The sequence below is a fragment of the Diceros bicornis genome (genome assembly GCF_020826845.1).
Source record: "Diceros bicornis minor isolate mBicDic1 chromosome 12 unlocalized genomic scaffold, mDicBic1.mat.cur SUPER_12_unloc_2, whole genome shotgun sequence".
Lineage (NCBI taxonomy): Eukaryota > Metazoa > Chordata > Mammalia > Perissodactyla > Rhinocerotidae > Diceros > Diceros bicornis.
In genome coordinates this window covers 699,859-718,180 of record NW_026690865.1, presented here as the reverse complement: position 1 = coordinate 718,180, position 18,322 = coordinate 699,859, and the positions used below count along the sequence as shown (strand labels likewise).

The 18,322-nt window shown below is 49.6% G+C and overlaps 1 pseudogene; it reads right to left on the bottom strand.

Annotated features, from left to right (window-relative positions):
* The window catches only part of LOC131401643 (butyrophilin-like protein 9), a 49,625-nt pseudogene that overhangs the window by 2,675 nt on the left and 28,628 nt on the right, over window positions 1–18,322 (bottom strand).

The window sequence follows — 18,322 nt, the reverse complement described above, 5'->3', positions numbered from 1 at the left end:
AACCAGTAGACTTTAAAAACATATAGCCCTTGCATAGAATAACTCAATTCTATAAAGATGCTGATTCTCCCTAACTTTATCTATAAATTCAAAGCAATTCCATGTAAAACTACATTTAGATTTTTTTTTGGAACTTCATAAATTTATCCTAAAAGTTCTATTTTAAGGAGGTCCATTAACCTTAAAAAGAAAGCGGAAATGGAGGAGAACTTGTACTTGCAGGTACTATAAAAGCCACAGCAGTACAAACAGTGCAGTGCTAGGTGGCCAATGGACAGACTCTTCTCGACATGGGAACCGAGTATGCACTGAAGGTGACCCCACATCAGTGGGGGGATCACAGATGGCAGAGCAGCTGACTTTGGGAAAACTGACTCACCATATGGAGAAAAATCACTGGAGTCTCACCTAACACCAAATAAAATGGTGAATTTCAGATGGATTAAAGACCTACACATAACACACATAAAGTGAATAAAAGAAAGTGTAAGAGAATATCTTTGTGACCTAAGAGTGAGGAAGGTCCTCTTCAACAAAACATCAAAAACACAGGGTACAAATTTGATGAATTAGATTTTATCGAAATTAATGATTTCTTTTCAATAAGGGGCAACACGGACAAAGCAAATAGCAGATGACAGAATAGAAGAAGGAATTCACAATGTTTAATATCAATGAGGGATTAATATCCTATATATATATATATATATATAAGAACTCATGTGAATCAATAAGAAAGAGACAGCATCCCATAGGAAAAAAGGGCAAAGGCCACAAACTGGCAATTTTTAGAAGACGAAGCCCCAAAACTAGCATATAAAGAGAGGTCCAGACTTCTTAGTGTTCAGAGGAGTGCAGACTAAAAGCACAACGAGAAATCACTCATCCTCACTGACTGGCTAACTTAGAAAGCAGGCTCATGTGGCATGTGGGCATGTGGAGCCTCAAGGCACTGCCAATGGCAGGATAATGGTGCTGCCTTCAGAGGGTCCCTCTACCCCACTTGTGACACATCCCCCATGGGCCACCAACTCCCCTCCTGGGCATACATCCCAGAGAAATCTCCACACACAGCCAGAAGACTACACAGTTGAGGCTACTCATTCAGCGTTGTTTGTGGTGGTGTGGAGTGAGAGGCAGGCTTGAGTCTCCAGGAGAGTGGCTGGCTAAAACGGGTGCTCTGCAGCAGGAAGGAGAAACAGATCAGATGTACATGTGGAGGAAGGTAAAACACAGTGATGAGTGAGAAAAGCAAGGAACAGCATGAGACTATAAATGTTATTTACTGAAACTAAAATGTATGTGCACAAAACAGCAATTCACGTTTTGCAAGAATACAGTCATGCATCACTTAACCATGGGGATACGTTCTGAGAAATGTGTCATTAGACGATTTCATCATTGTGTGAACATCATAGCGTGTACACAAAACTAGATGGTACAGCCTACTACACACCTAGGCTGTCTGGTACTAATCTTAAGGGACCACCATCCTATACGCGGTCCATCGTTGACCGAAACGTCATTATGTGGTGCATGACTGTATATACAAAATAAAGATACACATTAGTCTGTATGCTGTATGGGGGGAAAGGAGGAAGGTACAGGGAGAAATAGTTACATACAGGGTAACATGCCCACTCCAGACCCATGAGTCAGAGTCTTTGAGAGTGGGCACCAGGAATCTAGATGACTCTGATGTGCAACCAGGATTGGCACCAACGATTTACAGTATGCTTACACCTCAGGACAATATAAGAGTAAATGCAGAAGTAAAACTCAGATATAACCTCTACCAAGTGACATAGATTAATATATGCCATGTGGCTGTGGAATAAACCAGAATGAAGCATGTTTGGTTAATCATAGCAATGACTGGGATGCTGAGATGTAAAGTGGACAGTGGGAGGGACATGAGCTTCACTCACCGGCCTGGCCTTCAGCTCTTCTCCAGTCTGAAGCAGCCAAGGGAAAATGGAATTAGAACACCAGGTCCCTGCAGCTTCCCTGCTCACATGATGCATTTTGCACCCACCCCTGCCCCTCTCCCCTTTCTCCTGCCACCCATACAGCCAACAGGTTTCCAGCCTGGGCATCATACCTAGTTGGGAGATGAGAAGAACACACATGGATACCCAGATGCTGAAGAAGAAATAGTTCTAAGAACGGTCGCTTACCAAGTTCTGTCTGAAGCTTCCCTGTAAGCAAAACGCAGGGAAAACATCAGCCTGGGGATGAATGGAGACACCTTCCCAAGGCAGTAAGGCCACTGGGAACCACTACTCACCCCAACCCCATCCTTGTCTCTGCATCACCCTAAAAAAAGAAGCCCATCTGCAGGATTCTTACGCCTCATCCTATTCTTTGCTCTAAAGCAGAAATCTGCACAGGGCCCAGAAGGGAAAACACTCTTGGTACTCAGGAGCCTCTTCCCAGGGCTCATGGCTGAAGGGGCTACTGCTCTTTTGCCCTGAAATCACATGCTTTCCTGGGGAGGAGGTCCTGCATGAGCCTCAGCGTGGCTTCCTCGGTACATTATTTAAAGGACTGGGAGGACATCACACACAATTATTTCCCCTGGCCAGATACCAAGACTGATATTTTGCCATTAGAAACGCATTCCTTTGATTTTTTCATGCTAGGTCCTCTTTTTTTTTTTTTTTTTTTCCCTGAGGAAGGTTGGCCCTGAGCTAACATCTGTGCCAGTCTTCCTCTTTTTTGTATGTGGGTTGCTGCCACAGCATGGCTGACCAGTGGTGTAGGTCCACACTGGGAACTGAACCCTCGAACCCTGCCAACCTAGGCCACCAAAGCAAAGCAGGCCAAACTTAACCACTACACCACCGGCCGGCCCCCCAGGTCCTCTTTTAAAACTAAATGCTCCTGGGAAAGGCAACACTATATACTAATTCCAACTACAGTGTTAATGACTTATTATAGTTGGTTTTTTTGGGTTTCCTTTTTCCCCTTCAGGACTGGGTAGGCTGCAAGACAAACTTCTCCAACCTCACAATTTTGTCTGGAGTTTTACTGGAGCCAGCAAGGTGGTTCTTTAGGTCTTCCCCCTACCCATAGCGGCCTTCTCCATTCCCCTTCCTTTGGATTCACTCTCCCCTCCTCTGTACACACACACACACACACACACACACGCACCATGGTTTCAAGGTGCTAAGTCCCTGTAGGTAGAAAAATGAATCTGATAATTCACTCCACTTTGGTGCAAATTAAAGGCGTTCCTTGCCAGTGGCACTTGTATTCAAGAGAGAAGGACATTCCAGGATGATGAACAGGAGGGAGTAGATGTGCAATTGTAACTGAAGCGTATAATTTGCAGGGGAGGGGCTGGCAGGGTCTGTCCACAGGGTCTCAGGCCAGACATCCTTGGCAGCTGCGCTCCAGGCTGGGAGTGGAGAGGTGGGAGGCACAGAGGGATGGGTCGTTGCCATCCATCGCTCTTCAAAGGGAGCCTAAACTCATTGAACTCTTTCTTCCACTGTGCGCAAGCAGGGTTACCCCACTAGCCCGCAGGCCAGCACCGTGTGCGCGGCACCCAGAGCTTACCCAGTTCCGCTGTGAGTTTCCCTGGAGAAGAAATGAAGAAAAGAGGGAAACCTCGACGATGAACACCGAAGCCTCGTTTCCCCAAAGTGCACAGCCTCGGGCCCCGGCGTTCTGGGGAGCAGGCTGGGGTGGACGCGAGGGAGGGGCGGGCCCCGAGGCTGAGGAAGCGGAAGAGCACCCCTCGGCCGCCCCCTATCTGCCCTGCCCGAGGGTCTGCAGTACCGGCCTTCTGGACCCACCGCCCTCCCTTCTGCTGTCAGGGCTGGGAGCGAAGAGCGCGCCTCTCCCTTGGTTACTTTTGTCCTTCTCCGCCTGCTCCTTCAGCTTTTCTGCCAGGAGGAAGAAAGGGGAGAGGACGTGAGTGCGCGCTCCCGCCTGTCCCCTCCCGCCTCAGCCCCGCCCGCGGGGGGACGGCGCCCCCACCGCCCCTCCCGGCAGGGCCGCCTGGTAGCTCGGGCCCTCCGCTGCTCGCGAGAGAGGTGCAGCGCCAGCGCCCTGGGCAGAGCCGGGAGGAGCGGCAGCGCCGCCAGAGTCCCCAGGAAAGCTCTCTTCCAGGGGGAGGTTCCGGGTGAAAATACGTCTGGAAAACACCCCACAGGGAGTTGTCCCGATTTAGGCGCCACGAAGACACTAAATGACGACACTGTTCCGGCCCCTGCGTGCCGGAAAACCTTCCGAGGGGCCTGTTGGCGCATTCAACCCCCTTGGCCCCACCGAAGCCATCTGTTAAGTGGGACTGGGACCTGCTCTCCAGGGGTGGATCCCGAGGAAGAGCGGGAACTTGAAGCTGCTCGGCGGAAAGGGGGAAGTGCTGCCAACTGCAGGACGTGCAAGGACAGGGGCTGAGCGGCCGCCCACTCCCCCGGCTTGACGCCCCTGTGACCAGCGCCCTGGCCTCCTCCGCTTCTTCTACTCTCGCCCTGCATCTGAAGATCAGGAGAATCCGAGGCGTGTTGTTGATATCTGGAGCCCAGTGAATTATTGCTCTCTACCCTCACCATGGAATCCACAAGTCATCCGCCTGCTCCTTGCAAATACTTGGCTTCTACTTTTCTTCACACCGTTGGAAGAACTGATAGCAAAGCCCCTCTGTCCTCTCCAGGCTCCCTGGGGAGGATCTGCCCAGAGGCAGGATGTGGCTCAGGGCAGATCCACAGTGGCTACACAGTAAAGAGATAGGTGCAAAAATGGAGAGTAACCCTTTAGAAATTCTTGTGGCATTTTAAGATAATAATTTTGTGTCTATTGAAGACAATTATAAAAAATTGGTGCTTTTATCTCAGTGGTCTTTTTAAAAAATATATTTTCCTTTTTTATTGTGGTAAAATATACATAACATAAAAACTACCATCTTAACCATTTTTAAGCTTACAGTTCAGTGGCATTAAGTACATTCACATTATGCATCCATCACCATCAGAACTTTTTTCATTTTCCGAAACTGAAACTCTGTCCCCATTAGACTGTAACTCCCCATTCCTTCCTCCCCCAGCCCCTGGTAACTTCTCTTCTTTCTGTCTCTATGAATTGACTGTTCTAGGTGCCACATATAAGTGGAATTATACAGTATTTGTCCTTTTGTGTCTTATTTCACTTAGCACAACATATTCTTTTGTTTTTAATTTTATTTTTCTAGCAATGCATTTTTATTGTCTTGTACAGAAGTATTGGGCCACAATGGATTGGTCTTTCACCACAAATGGTTTGCAAAGCACTGATCTAAGAGTTAAGAGCTAGGGCTCAGAGTCAGATGCCACCCTGACCTGAAATCTCAACATTGTCCCTCTGTCCAGCCTCTCCTGCCTCCTCCCTGCTCCTCCAATAGCCACCCACATTCCCATCCCAGGACCTTTGCACTTGCTATTCCCTCTAGCTGAATGACCTCCTTGCAGATATCTGTGTGACTCACACCCTTTCTAAAGGATAAACAAATCTAAGAAGGAAAAAAACGAATTTTCTCTGGTGCAAAAAGGGAAAGATACTCCCCCTTTCCCTTTTCTTAGAGTATTTCCTTTAAAAAAACTTGTAAATCCTTTCTCTACCCCTTTGAGATTGTACGTAAATCTTTTTGAAAGCTGAATTAGCCTCTGGCCAGCACAAGCTAGAATTTTTTTTTTTTTTTTTTTTTTTTTTTTTTAAGGAGCTCAGAGCCATTTCTTTGGAATGTAAACATCCCAGGAGAAAGTGTCCCTAGCTCCATGCCATAAGTTTTACTTCCTAGCCAGGTTCCAAGTTGTAACTACTGTGCTTGTCATAGAGATGTAAGGTGTTTTATTTTTCCTTTGGATAAAAACAATTAGCTAACACAGATGGCCACTCCAATTACTAGGTGAATTTCAGATGAACTATGTGTAACACATGGTGTTGTCAAGTCCTCTTCCCTGAGGTCAAGTTATCGCTTATAAGGGTGAGGTTTCTTTCTTATGATAATGTAACTATTGATTTGGACCAATGTGAAAAATGGCTCATAGGTTAGGTTTATCCTCAAGATTTAAAATAATTGGAGCCATGAACATTAGACCCTTCAGTGCGTGTCTCATAATAACACTTTGATCCTAGATAATGGCCTCACCTTGAACTTACTGCCCAAGCAATTTCTTTCCTGACCCGTCAATCCACATACACACCCCACCACGCCTTCCAGCGCTCCCTGCTCCTTTGTTCTCTATACATCAAACACCCTCTAAGCTATGATGTAATCCACTCTTTTGCTTGTTTCCGTCACTGGAATAGGTCAGCTTGAGGGCAAGGGTTCTGCGTACACTGTGGTTTTGGGTACTCAATAAATATTGTTTGAGGGATGACATTAGGAACACACGGGCTCTCATGATGACCCCTCATGAGGAGAGTTATTTCAGGGTCTTATGGCACGGCCTTTGGTACATAAATGTTGGCTTTCTGGGGCCTCGCCCATTAACTCTTTGGGTTATCAATTGCACTCTTAGTAGGTTCCTGATATCCAAATTGCTGACTTTTTAGGTGTCAAGGTCAGCCCACCCCCAACACGGCCAGGACCTAGTACCACTGTGTCCTTAAAGATGGCCTTTGGGACAATGGACATGGAGGACACAACTGCGAGGATAGGGTGAGCCAGCATCCACTGACCTGCTATCTGGACCACGAACTCTTTCTTCTGGATCAGGAGGGGGTTCTGGATGGAGCAGGACACGTTGCTATGGGCCCCCTCTCGGACGACCACATATGTTTCCAGACTGAACATGCCCTGGGCGTCCTGGATGATGGCTTCCGTCTCTGGAGGCAGGCACTGTCCCTGATGGTCTCTCCATTGAGCCTTGGGCTTGGGGTACCAGCCACTGGAGCTGCACCTCAGCTGAATGCCTCCCTCCTTGAAGCCCTCAAGGGAGATATGAGGGTCTGAGCCCAGCCCTGGGAAAGGCAGGAGGAGTGGGAAAGATCAGGCTCCTTCCCAGAACTTGTATGTGAAGTTCATGCCACTACTCAGCATTTGCAGTCACCGTAAGGCATGACAAACTGTGACTGCTCTTAACACACATGTGGGCTCACAGCCCCCACCCGTGGACTATAATAACAGTCTAAATCAGTTGTGCTGTGTGGGATATGGGGACAGTACTACCCTTGAGGGGCATTTGGAAATATGAGGGGGGCCATTTGGCAGGGAAGGACTACTGGCATTTAGTCATATTATGCATGGGACAGTCCCTTAGAATGAAGAATAGCCTCACCCCAAATTTCAATAGCTTGTTTTCTGTCTCTTGGATCCCACCAGAGCTCAAGGGCTTGTGTCATATGCATTCCTTTATCTCCCCATCCTTGTGGAGTTAGCCTTCTATTTTGAATTTGCAAAACATTAATATGGTTTAAACCATTAATATGGTTTAAACATCACCACTGTAAAAAATGTATATCAAGACAGCCCCAGACCGTTTTCCATCTTTTCATCCCAATGCACCCCCCTTCTTAAGGCAGCAGTTTCGTTCGTTTTTAGTTTATCCTTCCTGTGTTTCTTTTGTGCAATGTTTCTCCATCATCCTTACACAAAAGTGTACATGCTAGAGAACCTCTTTTGCAATTTGCTTTTTTGTCTTAACATCTTAGAAATCACTCCACACTGGTTCATGGAGCCCCTCCTCATTTTTCCAGCTGCACAGCATGACTCACTCCGTTGTGTGATGGACCATACTCAGCGCCTGTGCCTGGACATTTCAGTCATTTCCACTGTTTAATAATTACAAATAAGGCTACAAAGTGAAACTTATACATCCTCCTCTTTCACATTGGAGGTGTGGGAGGTGTATGTTCAGCGGAAACTCCTAGAGGTGGGACTGCTGTCCAGAGGGTGGATGCACAGACAGTCCTGTTAGCTATTGCCAAACTCCCCGGCACCAGAGCGTCTGAACTTTGAACTCTGTCCATGTCTTCAGAGCAGAGGGCCTGCTTCCCAACAGCTCCACCAAAATGTGTGGTCCAGCTGTTGAATTTTTGCCAATCTGATAAGTAAAATAACTGCATCTCACCTTTGATTTGCCTTTCCTTCATTATGAGTAAAAGTGATCATCTTTTCATGTGTTTAAGGGCCATTTGTGTATCTTTTTATGAACAATTCTTTTGTTCGTTTTCTAATGAATCTTTCTTTTTAATCTTTTTTTTTTTTTAATTAGAGATATTTTTCCTTTTCACTGTGACTCTCTACTCCTGAGCAAAGCAGTTCTATCCAAATGGACCCCTCCTCCCTCTTCCCTGCTGGGGCTTGCCCGGGTCACGCACCTGCTACCTCCGCTCCCAGACCGCTACCCCAGAGAAGTCGCTGGAGAAGAACCGGCACCCATATGGGCCCTGGTCTGCGGGGACGACGCCGCGGAGCTGCAGGATCACGCTGCCCTCGGCGATCTCGTCCGTGACGAGTTGGGTCCTGTTCTGGAACTGCGCCATCTGCCGACCGTGGAGCTCCTGCCCATCCTGGTACAGGTGCACCACGTCGGAGGGGCCGCTCCGGAACCAGCGGATCTCCATGTGCTGGGCGTCCAGGTACGGCGACAGGTGGCACGAGAACTCCACCTCCTCCCCGACAAGCGCCAGGATGGATTCCTCGGGGCCTACCACCTTGACCTCCTCGTCGAGGGCCTCTAGGACGAGAAGCCAGAACAACGGACAAAATCAGCCCTCCTCAAACATGTTTTTATCACGCCCCTTTGCAGCTCAGGAATTGACAGCAAACCCTTCAAATGAGGAAGATGAGACACACTACAGGACGACTGGTTCGGTTTCTTGAACAAGTAATTGTCATGGAAAATGTGAATGTGCCAGATTAAGAAATACACAAGGCACTTTACAAACAGATACAATGTGTGGTATTGGACTGGTTATTGGTTTGACCCAACCAGCTGCAAATGCTACTTTGGGGACAATTATATAAAAGTGGCCAGGGCATTCGATGAAATGGAATCTTTGACCCAAAAAAACCAAATGTCAAAAAAATGTTACTATTCTCTTATTTGATTAAAAAAATACATATTTGCATAAATGTGCAGAGAAAAAGATCTGAAAGGAGATATACCAAATTGTTGATGGTGGTAACTTCTGCATGATGGGAATAGATGTTTTCTTATTTTTCCTTTGTCTGATTTCCTAATTTTTGTATAATGCATAAGTACAGCTTCTGTGATAACAAAGGGTATCAGAAATAATCTGTGGGCTCCCTGCCTCACGGGTTTTCCTATCTAAAGGCTAAATCCTGCCTTGGGGAGTTCTGTTTATGAGGATCTTTCATTTGGTCGTCGTCTTCGATGGTGTCTCCATGTGGCCCCTCTACTCCCCCAGGCTAGTCTGTTTTCTGCAGTTTCCATGAGTGTTGCCATTCCCGCAGCAGCTCCTTTGCACGTGCTGTTCCCTGCCACCCGGCATGCCCTCGCTCTTTTCTCTGGCTTCTGTGCACTTCATCTCCTTCCTTTGAAGTTCAGCTAAAACCCCATCCCCAAGTTCTCCCTTCATGGATCCCACAGATCGTGGAGGTGCATTTCTGTGTTCACGCCATTTGGGACCCCTTGCTGCCCACTGGGCATAGCCCATCACCCTTCCTACCAGCTTCCCTCTCCGGCTTCTCTCCAGCTGTCTGTCCCCCACACCTGATGCCCGGCCCTCTCCTTGGGCACACCCTGCCTCAGTTTCCCCCCCATCTGTCATCTTGCTGGAAATGTGCTTCCTGGAAGGCTCTGCTCAAACACTGCCTCCTCTCCATGACTCTTCTTGGCTTTCTGGAAAAAACAAATTGCTCTCTTAGCTGTGCTCCCAGATCCTTGGATAAGTTTCTCTTGCAGCCCTGGTCACACAGCTGGACAGCCAGCTGTTGATATCACGTCCGTCTCCCTCTCTTGACCACAAGCTGCTTGAGGAGCTGGGCTGTGCCCAGTCACCTTGGTATCCCTGGTTCCCAGCTCAGGGAATTAGGGAATTGCATTTGCATAATTAGTTGATACTCTGTGTTGGCTGCTTCTTTCATGAGAGATGGTAGTCCCGACGTCCTTCCTGCCCTTTGAAAGCTATGGCTTATATGCAGGAGTGGAGTTAAAAATATTTACCAACTGGTTCAGCCCAAGCACAGACCAGCAAGAGTTTCTTTGTACCCTCTTGCTACACCCCTGCCATGCCTGTGAGCTGTAGGGTCGTGGACAGTGTGTAAGGGGTGCCAGGTGGCTGGAGAGATGGTAGAGGAATACTCTGGGGCTGGATGGTGCTCAGGGCCAGTGGCTCTTTAACAACTGGAATGGAGATCTTGTATTTTAGCCACTGGTGTGGTGTGGTACAAGGCTACAAGATCTTAGCCTGGGAGCAGCTGGCAGGAGGGCTGGGCAGAAGCAGATGTGCTCTCGTCCTGGCTGGCTGGGCTGCAGATCAGACACCTACCTGAGTTCAGCTCCCCAGGCTGGAGGAGAAGGAGGAGGTTGGTGAGGAAGAAGAGGCTGCTGGGCAGAGGTGCTCGCTGGGACGAGTCCAGGGAGACTGGGAAATCCACCATCTCCTCAGCAGTGGGGCCACCTCGAGAAGGACAAAGAGACGGTGGAGTGACGCTGGAGAGCTGGCACTCAGCCCGTCAGGCCTGAGGTCTGTTGATGTCTCAATTATTTTTTATTTAATTCTTACCAGGCCCAGTGACTGGCTTCTTTTAAGCCACAGTCAGATGTGGGAACTCCTTCTGATTTTACCAGGCAGCACTGCTACCGGCGTCGCTGGCCTTGCAGGACTCACGTAGCTGTGAAGGGACAAGGCTAAAGGGTCCCAAAGGAGGCAGCTCTGAGCTTTGTATTGTTTAGAGCCAAGAATAAAGCCACACATTGTGTGTGGGCTCAGCTAAGATTCAGTGGCTTTCCCCAAACAAAGGGAAATCTACAAGGACTCTCAGATGCATTTTCATTCTCCCTGCCCCACCTTGCTCCCATGTCCCCTTGGCCTGGAACATCAGGTCCACAAAACAGAAGAACCAACACAGAGCTCTGATCTTTCGGAAGTGGTACGCGTGCCTGGAAGCTGCCTGTCAACTCCAGCCACATCTGGGACACCTTCCTCCAGTCCTGGGACCTCAGGTGGAGTCTCTAGAAGGTCAGCTGGTAACTGCCACTCCATCTACAGCATCTTAGAGGCCACAGGGATGGGGTGGTCCCTCTAGCCATTCCCCCCGATCTGTGGTCCAGGAGACCCAGCCCCAGCACAGGCGGGGCGTCCACTCGCACCCCTGATGCCCCCTGGGCCCTGTGGTCATGTCCGGCAGGCTGACAGCCAGAGCCTGGGGGTGGCTGACACATTGTGGGAGGTACAGAATCCTCTCCACATTTCTCCTCTGTTTAGATGTGCCACATTAGGCAGATTTTTTAACTGGCTAAACCTCAGTCTCTTTGCTGGAACAGTGGAAGAAAACACTGCCCACTCAGAAGGCTGTTAAGCCTCCCTCGGGCTGGCTGGGTGCTCTTTATAATAAAAGCCAGCACCTCCTCCCTCGTCCTCCACCTTCCAGACATCTGCTCTCTGTCTTCTTTCAGAGACTGCACCCCTCTCCTTTCACTCCGTCGGAGACCCCCCCATTCTACTCTCCAGTACCTCAGTCTCCCTTCTCCCTCCTTCTGCCCCCCACCCCTTTGCTTGATTTTCCTTCTCCTGCAGACCTGCCACATGCCGCATGTTCCTGAGGTCCTGTGGCTGCAGAGCCCCCAAGATGCCATCAGCAATACCACCAGCAGGGAGTGGACAAAGGACTTTAAAAGCTGCTGGGTCATGCAGGAGAAGAGTGGTCAGAGGAGGTGTGAGAGTTAGTTAAGTGGCGGGGGTGGGGTCCCTGAGTGACTGTGAGCTGGAAGGCCCTGGGCTGGTGGAAATACAGCCGGAGGGAGGGGCAAGGGCCTGCGAGGCAAGTGGCCAGTGTCTGGGGGCCCTGCCCTCTTGTAGGCAAAGGGACAAGTTGGGTGGCTCCATTCGTTTTTCAGGAAGAGCCCCTTTAGGGGAGGAGGCAGGAGTCTCCTCTGGGGAGGCTTGGCCATTTTGATGGCTGGAAGCTATTGGAACCACTGTTTACCCAATAGCCAGCATAACAGAAGCCTTGGGTCGGAGTCCAGGCACTGGCCCAACAGTCCAGCCTCTTGCTCTTTTGGTTGATGGTAGGAATGTGTCTGTGACAGGCCTGGAAACCGGCAACAAAGGACTCCAGAGCAGGGGTGCACGCGGCTTTGCATTTTCTCTCCGTCTCCCTGTCCCCTTCTCTTTTGCGTCCCAGTCTTTTTTCTGGACTCTCACATGGAGCCCAGGAGGGCACAGCCATCAGGGCTATATCAGCACCAGCTAACGCCTTCCAAAACAAACAGGGCTCACATGGATCCATTTGGATCGCCTAGATTCTCAGGAATCAGTCAAGACTTGTGTTAGGTGGTACTCAGGTCCTCCCACAAGGCAGCGAGGGGGCGTTAGGCCTCATGGCTGGGGTTGGGGGTGCCTCACAGGAGGAGCACATGCTCCAACTTCCCTGGGCCGGGGGATGGTGCCCCCTCCTGGGGGGCAGTCAGTGTGTTCCAGACCGTGGAATTACTAATGGGACTGCAGTGCTCTGTTGTGATACACTTGTGTGATTTCCATCACTAAGGTGCAGGGCGAGGAGGTTGTAAACTCAGGCACACACATACGTGTGCACATGCCCACAGCAATAAAAACTAACATGAACTGAGCGCTTACTATCTACCAGGTGCTTACCTATACCAGAAGTATTAATATTATTATTACTAATAGATCCAAATTACAGACAAGGAAACTGAGGCCAGGGAGACTAAGTGACTTGCCCTGAACACACAGCTAGGAGGTGGTGGAGTGGGGGTTCCTCTCAAGCTCAGCGCTTCGCTGGACACAGAGTCCTCAGCAGCTGTGCCGTGTGTCAGGGCTGGGTGCATTCTCAGTCCTCCAGCCCCCAAACCATGACCCTGTTAGGGACTTCCTGGTCACAGACCCTGACGCAACACTCATCCTGATGGCATCTCACATGCTCTGAAGAAGTGGCTTGAGTCCACAGGTGTCAGCCACAAGACCAACCAACCAACCAACCATCAAATGAATAAAAATCTAAAAACCCCACTGCTGATAATACAACTTAAAACTGGAATCTCTCTCAGACCTGTCAACAGCATCTTCTTGGATAGGAGACAAATGCCCCATGGTCCCTTTCTCCCAACACACAAGGACACAGCCTTGAAAGCCTTTAATCAGAAGGAGACAGTCTGGCAATTTCCTGAAGTGACTTCAGAGGGGCTGAATGCCCTTCTTGCCCTCCTTCCCACATGCTGCCTGAAGTTACCCCTCTTCCAACCTCACTCTGAGGTTTAAAGGCTCTGATCCTTATCAAACAAGTACCCTTGTGAGTTGAAACACTGTAAATGGATTTCAGAGTCTATTTCTGGTGGGGAAAGGTGAGAGACTGGACATGCTGGATATTTGGGGAAGAAGGAGGGCCCAGTGAGGAGAGGGACAGCCAGAAAGGGGGTCTCAGACTGGAGCTAAGCTTTGCTGGTGGGGTATGTTCTCCCTGCTTTCTAGGGGCCTCTAGGTTGTTTCCCCCTGAAGACACAGAGGGAGGAATAAGGGTTGTGCACACTAATGCTGAAGAGATCCAGGGGAAGCCCATTTCTCCTCTTCCTCCTCATTTTCTCCCTGGCCCCACTCCAACCCCATTCGGTTTTCTCCTCCTGCAGCTGCAATTCCTAAACAACGCTTGACGTTCTCTTGATTTCCAGCCCTTCGGCTCCTGGACGTCTCTTTACTTATTTATTTAATTTTTTATGAGGAAGATCAGCCCTGAGCTAACATCTGCCAATCCTCCTCTTTTTTTGCTGAGGAAGACTGGCCCTGGGCTAACATCTGTGCCCATCTTCCTCTACTTTATATGGGACACCACCACAGCATGGCCTGACAAGCAGTGCCTCGGCGCGCCGGGAATCCAAACCCGGGCCGCTAACAGTGGAGCACGTGTGCTTAACTGCTACGCCACGGGGCTGGCCCCTGGGTGTCTCTTTAAAGATTATTATTTTTTTGCTTTTGCTACTTGGTGAGGTTGGGCTGCATAACAGTGGTGTGCATTGCCCTCCTCCCATTCTCCACGTCCGAAGCTGTAAGCTCCAACGGGCAGGGCTTCTGCACTCTTGCACCTTCTCCCCATCCAGCGCCAGCTGCGATGCTTTGCCCCCGTAAAACTGTCAGTTAATGCCCACTGGCTTGTTTTTGTTTGATTTCAATAGGCCCACAAGAGGATTTCCACCCCTAGTCTCCTCTAAGAAAGATGAACCACTCCAAGAAGGAACCTTCAGGGCCGGCCCGGTGGCCTAGCGGTTAAGTGCGTGCACTCTGCTGCGGTGGCCTAGGGTTCGCAGATTCGGATCCCGGGCGTGCATACCGAAGCAGGGCCTGTCAAGCCATGTTGCAGTGGCGCCCCATATAAAGTGGAGGAAGACGGGCACGAATGTTAGCTCAGGGCCAATATTCCTCGGCAAAAGGAGGAGGAATGGCATCAGATGTTAGCTCAGGGCTGATCTTCCTCACAAAAAAGAAAAAAAAAGAAGGAACCCTCAGTGAGGCTTGAAATGGCTTGAGGTGGAAATGGGATGTGTCTGAATCCTGCCTCCTCAGTGGAACTGCCTGAATGGGCATCTCCCCTTGGCCACACTTGAAACACCCTGTCCCGCAGCCAGGCTCAGCTGACAAGAGGGTGCCAACCCATCCTGTGCTCTCTCCAAAACCTCCTACTGTCATTTTCTGCTTTCCATTTCTGCAAGGTGGACATTTAGATAGGCAGTGAGAATGAGCCACATACCTGAGAGGTAGCAGCGAAGGGTCTGAAATGGCAGATGAGTCCTGGTGATCTCAACTCCCCTGCAAAGGAGACAACTGTTGTAAGGGTCTTGGTCTCAGATGCTAAGATCCCCTCGACACAGGCTGACAGTCGAGTCAGCTCTGTCACAGAGGGGCCAGCTCGTCTGTGACAGAATTATCCGCCCACCTTCCACCTTAAGACATGCACTGCTTGCTCTGTCCTTTGCTATAGAAATCGAGATGGAGAGAACAAAGTGAGGAAGTCCCTGTCACATCCTGTCTCTGTGAGGCAAATCATGAATTGAATTTCCATGGAAAGTGTCCTGCCAAAGTTTTAGGAGAGCAAAGGTATCTGGGGGCTTTGTAGAAACTGCAAACTGCAGAGGCTCAGAGCAGGAAGAAAATGCTCCAGCTGGCTGCCCAGGATCTCTGGGATCCAGGGAGGCAGGATGGCCATCCCTGACTAGCCCTTCTCTCTTAACCATCACAGGGAAAGACACAGAGACTGGACTGGAATATCCGCTAACTAAGGGTTGGGAAAGGGCTGATGCCCAGCTCTTAACTTGCCATACTCTCCCCTGCAAGGCAAGAGCAGGAAGGAAGACAGCCTGGGAGCGTTGCCATAAGTAAAACCCACAAGAGCTGTTCACACACAACTTGGAAATACAGTGGGGCACTGTATTGGGATTACTCTAATGGAGTGGAACTCAAAAAAGAAGAAGCAACCACTACCCTAACCCACCCCATTTTGACATAGGCCTCGGTGCAACTTTGATATTAGTGGGAGAGAAGTACAGTGGACCAAGGTGCCAGCCACCTGGCTGCACCCCACACTGACACCCTCCCTAGGGGACAGATCAGAGCTGTGGCACAGGGTAGCTAAAGCACATGCACGACACCCCCAGAGACTCTCAGAAATGCCTGATGTTTGGGGTGGGGCCTGGCAGGTGCTCAGGCTCTGGGTGAGCAGGTGGAGGTGAGAACAGTGAGCTATGGGGCACTGACTTGAAGGTGACCCTCCATGTTCAGGCAGGCTGGTGCATATATCCTGGGCTTATGCATGCATAAAGATGTCCTACACAGTAAAGGGGGCTAAGTGGTGAGCTCAAATGGTGGGTGCAGGTCCTTGGGGCTGGGGAGACACAGGAGTGCTCAGGGACAGATTGAACTTAAAATGGACACTGAACAGGATCAGGGAAACAGGAGGGTGAGGGGAGGGGGACAGACATTCTGAGGGGGTGGGGGTTGCTGTGTGGAGATGAAAAGTCTACGGGCTTGCTGAGAGAGTTTATGAAACGCACCAGTGGAAGGGAAGGCTAGACAAAAATAGATAGGACCCAATTCCAAAGGACCTTTCATGCCACACAGGGAAGTGGAGCGACATCCTGGGCAGCCCAGAGCCATCTGGGAGTTCAAAGGATCTGAAGTGATTCAGGCTAGAGAAGGAAAATGGCGGCTGTACCAAGGGGCTATTTGGAAACGTTAATCCTTGCTTTTCATTGCCCTTTACCTGAGGTCCTCCACACTGCCTGGGGAGAGGTGAGACTGTCACAGCAGGAATGCAAAGGCAGCAGGCAGAGTCCACTTCTGTGATCCCAGGCACAGCCCTGCTGGGATGTGGGAGGGAGACCCCACCTAGCACTGCCTGCACACCAGGGTGCTCAGCCAGCAGGAACAGGACCCCATGGCCGTCTCACCAGCTGTATATGGGCACCTCCAGTCCAAGGCCTCAGGAAAGGTACAAAGTCCTGTACTCAAAAAAAGAGTAAGCGCTGGACTCCTGGTGGGTTATAAGTGAGACAGGAAGGACCCTCACCTGTCCTTGGACGGTGGAGAACCCACCACGCTTCAGCCTCTCCATCAGGTCCGTTAGGACAATCCTGCTTGGTGGACACCAGCCCTCACCATGACACGGTCTGAGGGAATTCCCGGGCAGAGGAGCGGGAGAGTCCCTTCCTCAACACAAAGGCCATTCTCACACACAGCTGGGACACCAGAGGAGATGGAATGAAAGTCATATCCAACTCACAGGTAGGTGGATTAATCCTTCTCTTCTGCCAAGGAAGGATGGCAAAAGACAGCAGTAAGGGTGGCTTAAGATAAACTTGTGAGCACAGAGGCAGGCTTGAGAGGGAGGGGAGTCATCTCCCCTCCTGAGTTTGAAACTAAAATGTTTTCCTCATCCTCAGAGTCCATGCAGGAATTTGTGTCACCTCTATCTCCCCACTCAGTGACCATCCTAGCTTTCCAGGCTTCTCTCTTTTTATTCTTGGCCCCTAATCTTCACCAGCCCAGCACGTGCAGCCTTCACATTCACGCCCATGCTTTTGCATGTGGTGTCCTGCTCACTTCTTCTCTCTGCCAATCCATGTTCTCTTTCGCCAAGGTCCTCACAACACTTCTTCTTCCAATGTCTTCATGGGTGAACTCTGTGCACAACCTCTTCCTTGTCACTCTTCAAGTTGCTACCTATAGTTTGGACTTGTGAAAATATCTCATGAGGCACATTTGCAAATGTCTTTATGTGACTGTATTTTCTTTTCACCTACAGTTTGGACCCCTGGAGTTCAGGGATCAAGTCTCCTTGGCCCTTGGCATATTCTCAGGCACCAGCAGATTCCACCTGGCATAGGTGAGTCGCATGGGTTGACTCACAAAGAAAGAGACAGTCATTAAGGCAGATGGTTTTTGGTCTACACTGCTCAGGGGCTGTCTTGACATGAGTACAGCCATGTTTGGCCGCTCCATTGACCTACAGCCACCAGCACACAAAGAAATATAAAGCTGCTTTCTGTGTGGTGGGGACTGGCCTTTTCCCGGGAACTGGCCTTTCTCCCATGGAGAGAGTTGCAAATTGTAACATTTCAAGGCTCTTGGAGCGTCGTAGCACGGGATGGACTGGCCATCTGTGCCGGGCTAGGACGATAACCAAAGAGAACAATGCACGTACACAATTACTGGGCTGGGACATTAGCCAGGGGGCTCAATGCACGCACGCCACTGATAACCATTTGTGCATGGAAACACTAAATGCTTGCTCTGCGAACTCTGTAATTGCTTACTCAAAAAATTATTGATGGTATAAAAACTGCTGGAAACTGAGACCTAGTGAGAGTTCCACCTATGGAAGGGACGTCTTGCCCAGGACGTGTGATCCTTGCCCAGCCGCGTTGATTGACAGGACTCTCCCGGCAGTGGGGTGTGAATATTGTGAGTAATTGATTTGATGTGAAGTAATTGATTTGATGTGAAGTAACTGATCTGATGTGTTCTTTTTCAGTCAACCTGGTGTTTCTCTTTCCGGTTGATTTGTGTCATTTCTCTTCCGCTGATCTGGATGTTTTCCCTTTCCAGTCGAGCTGATGTTTTTTCCCTCTTAATATTTGACCTATTCGGATCTGTTTGCAGACTATCGCCTTTACTATCCTCTATATAATAAAGTATACCT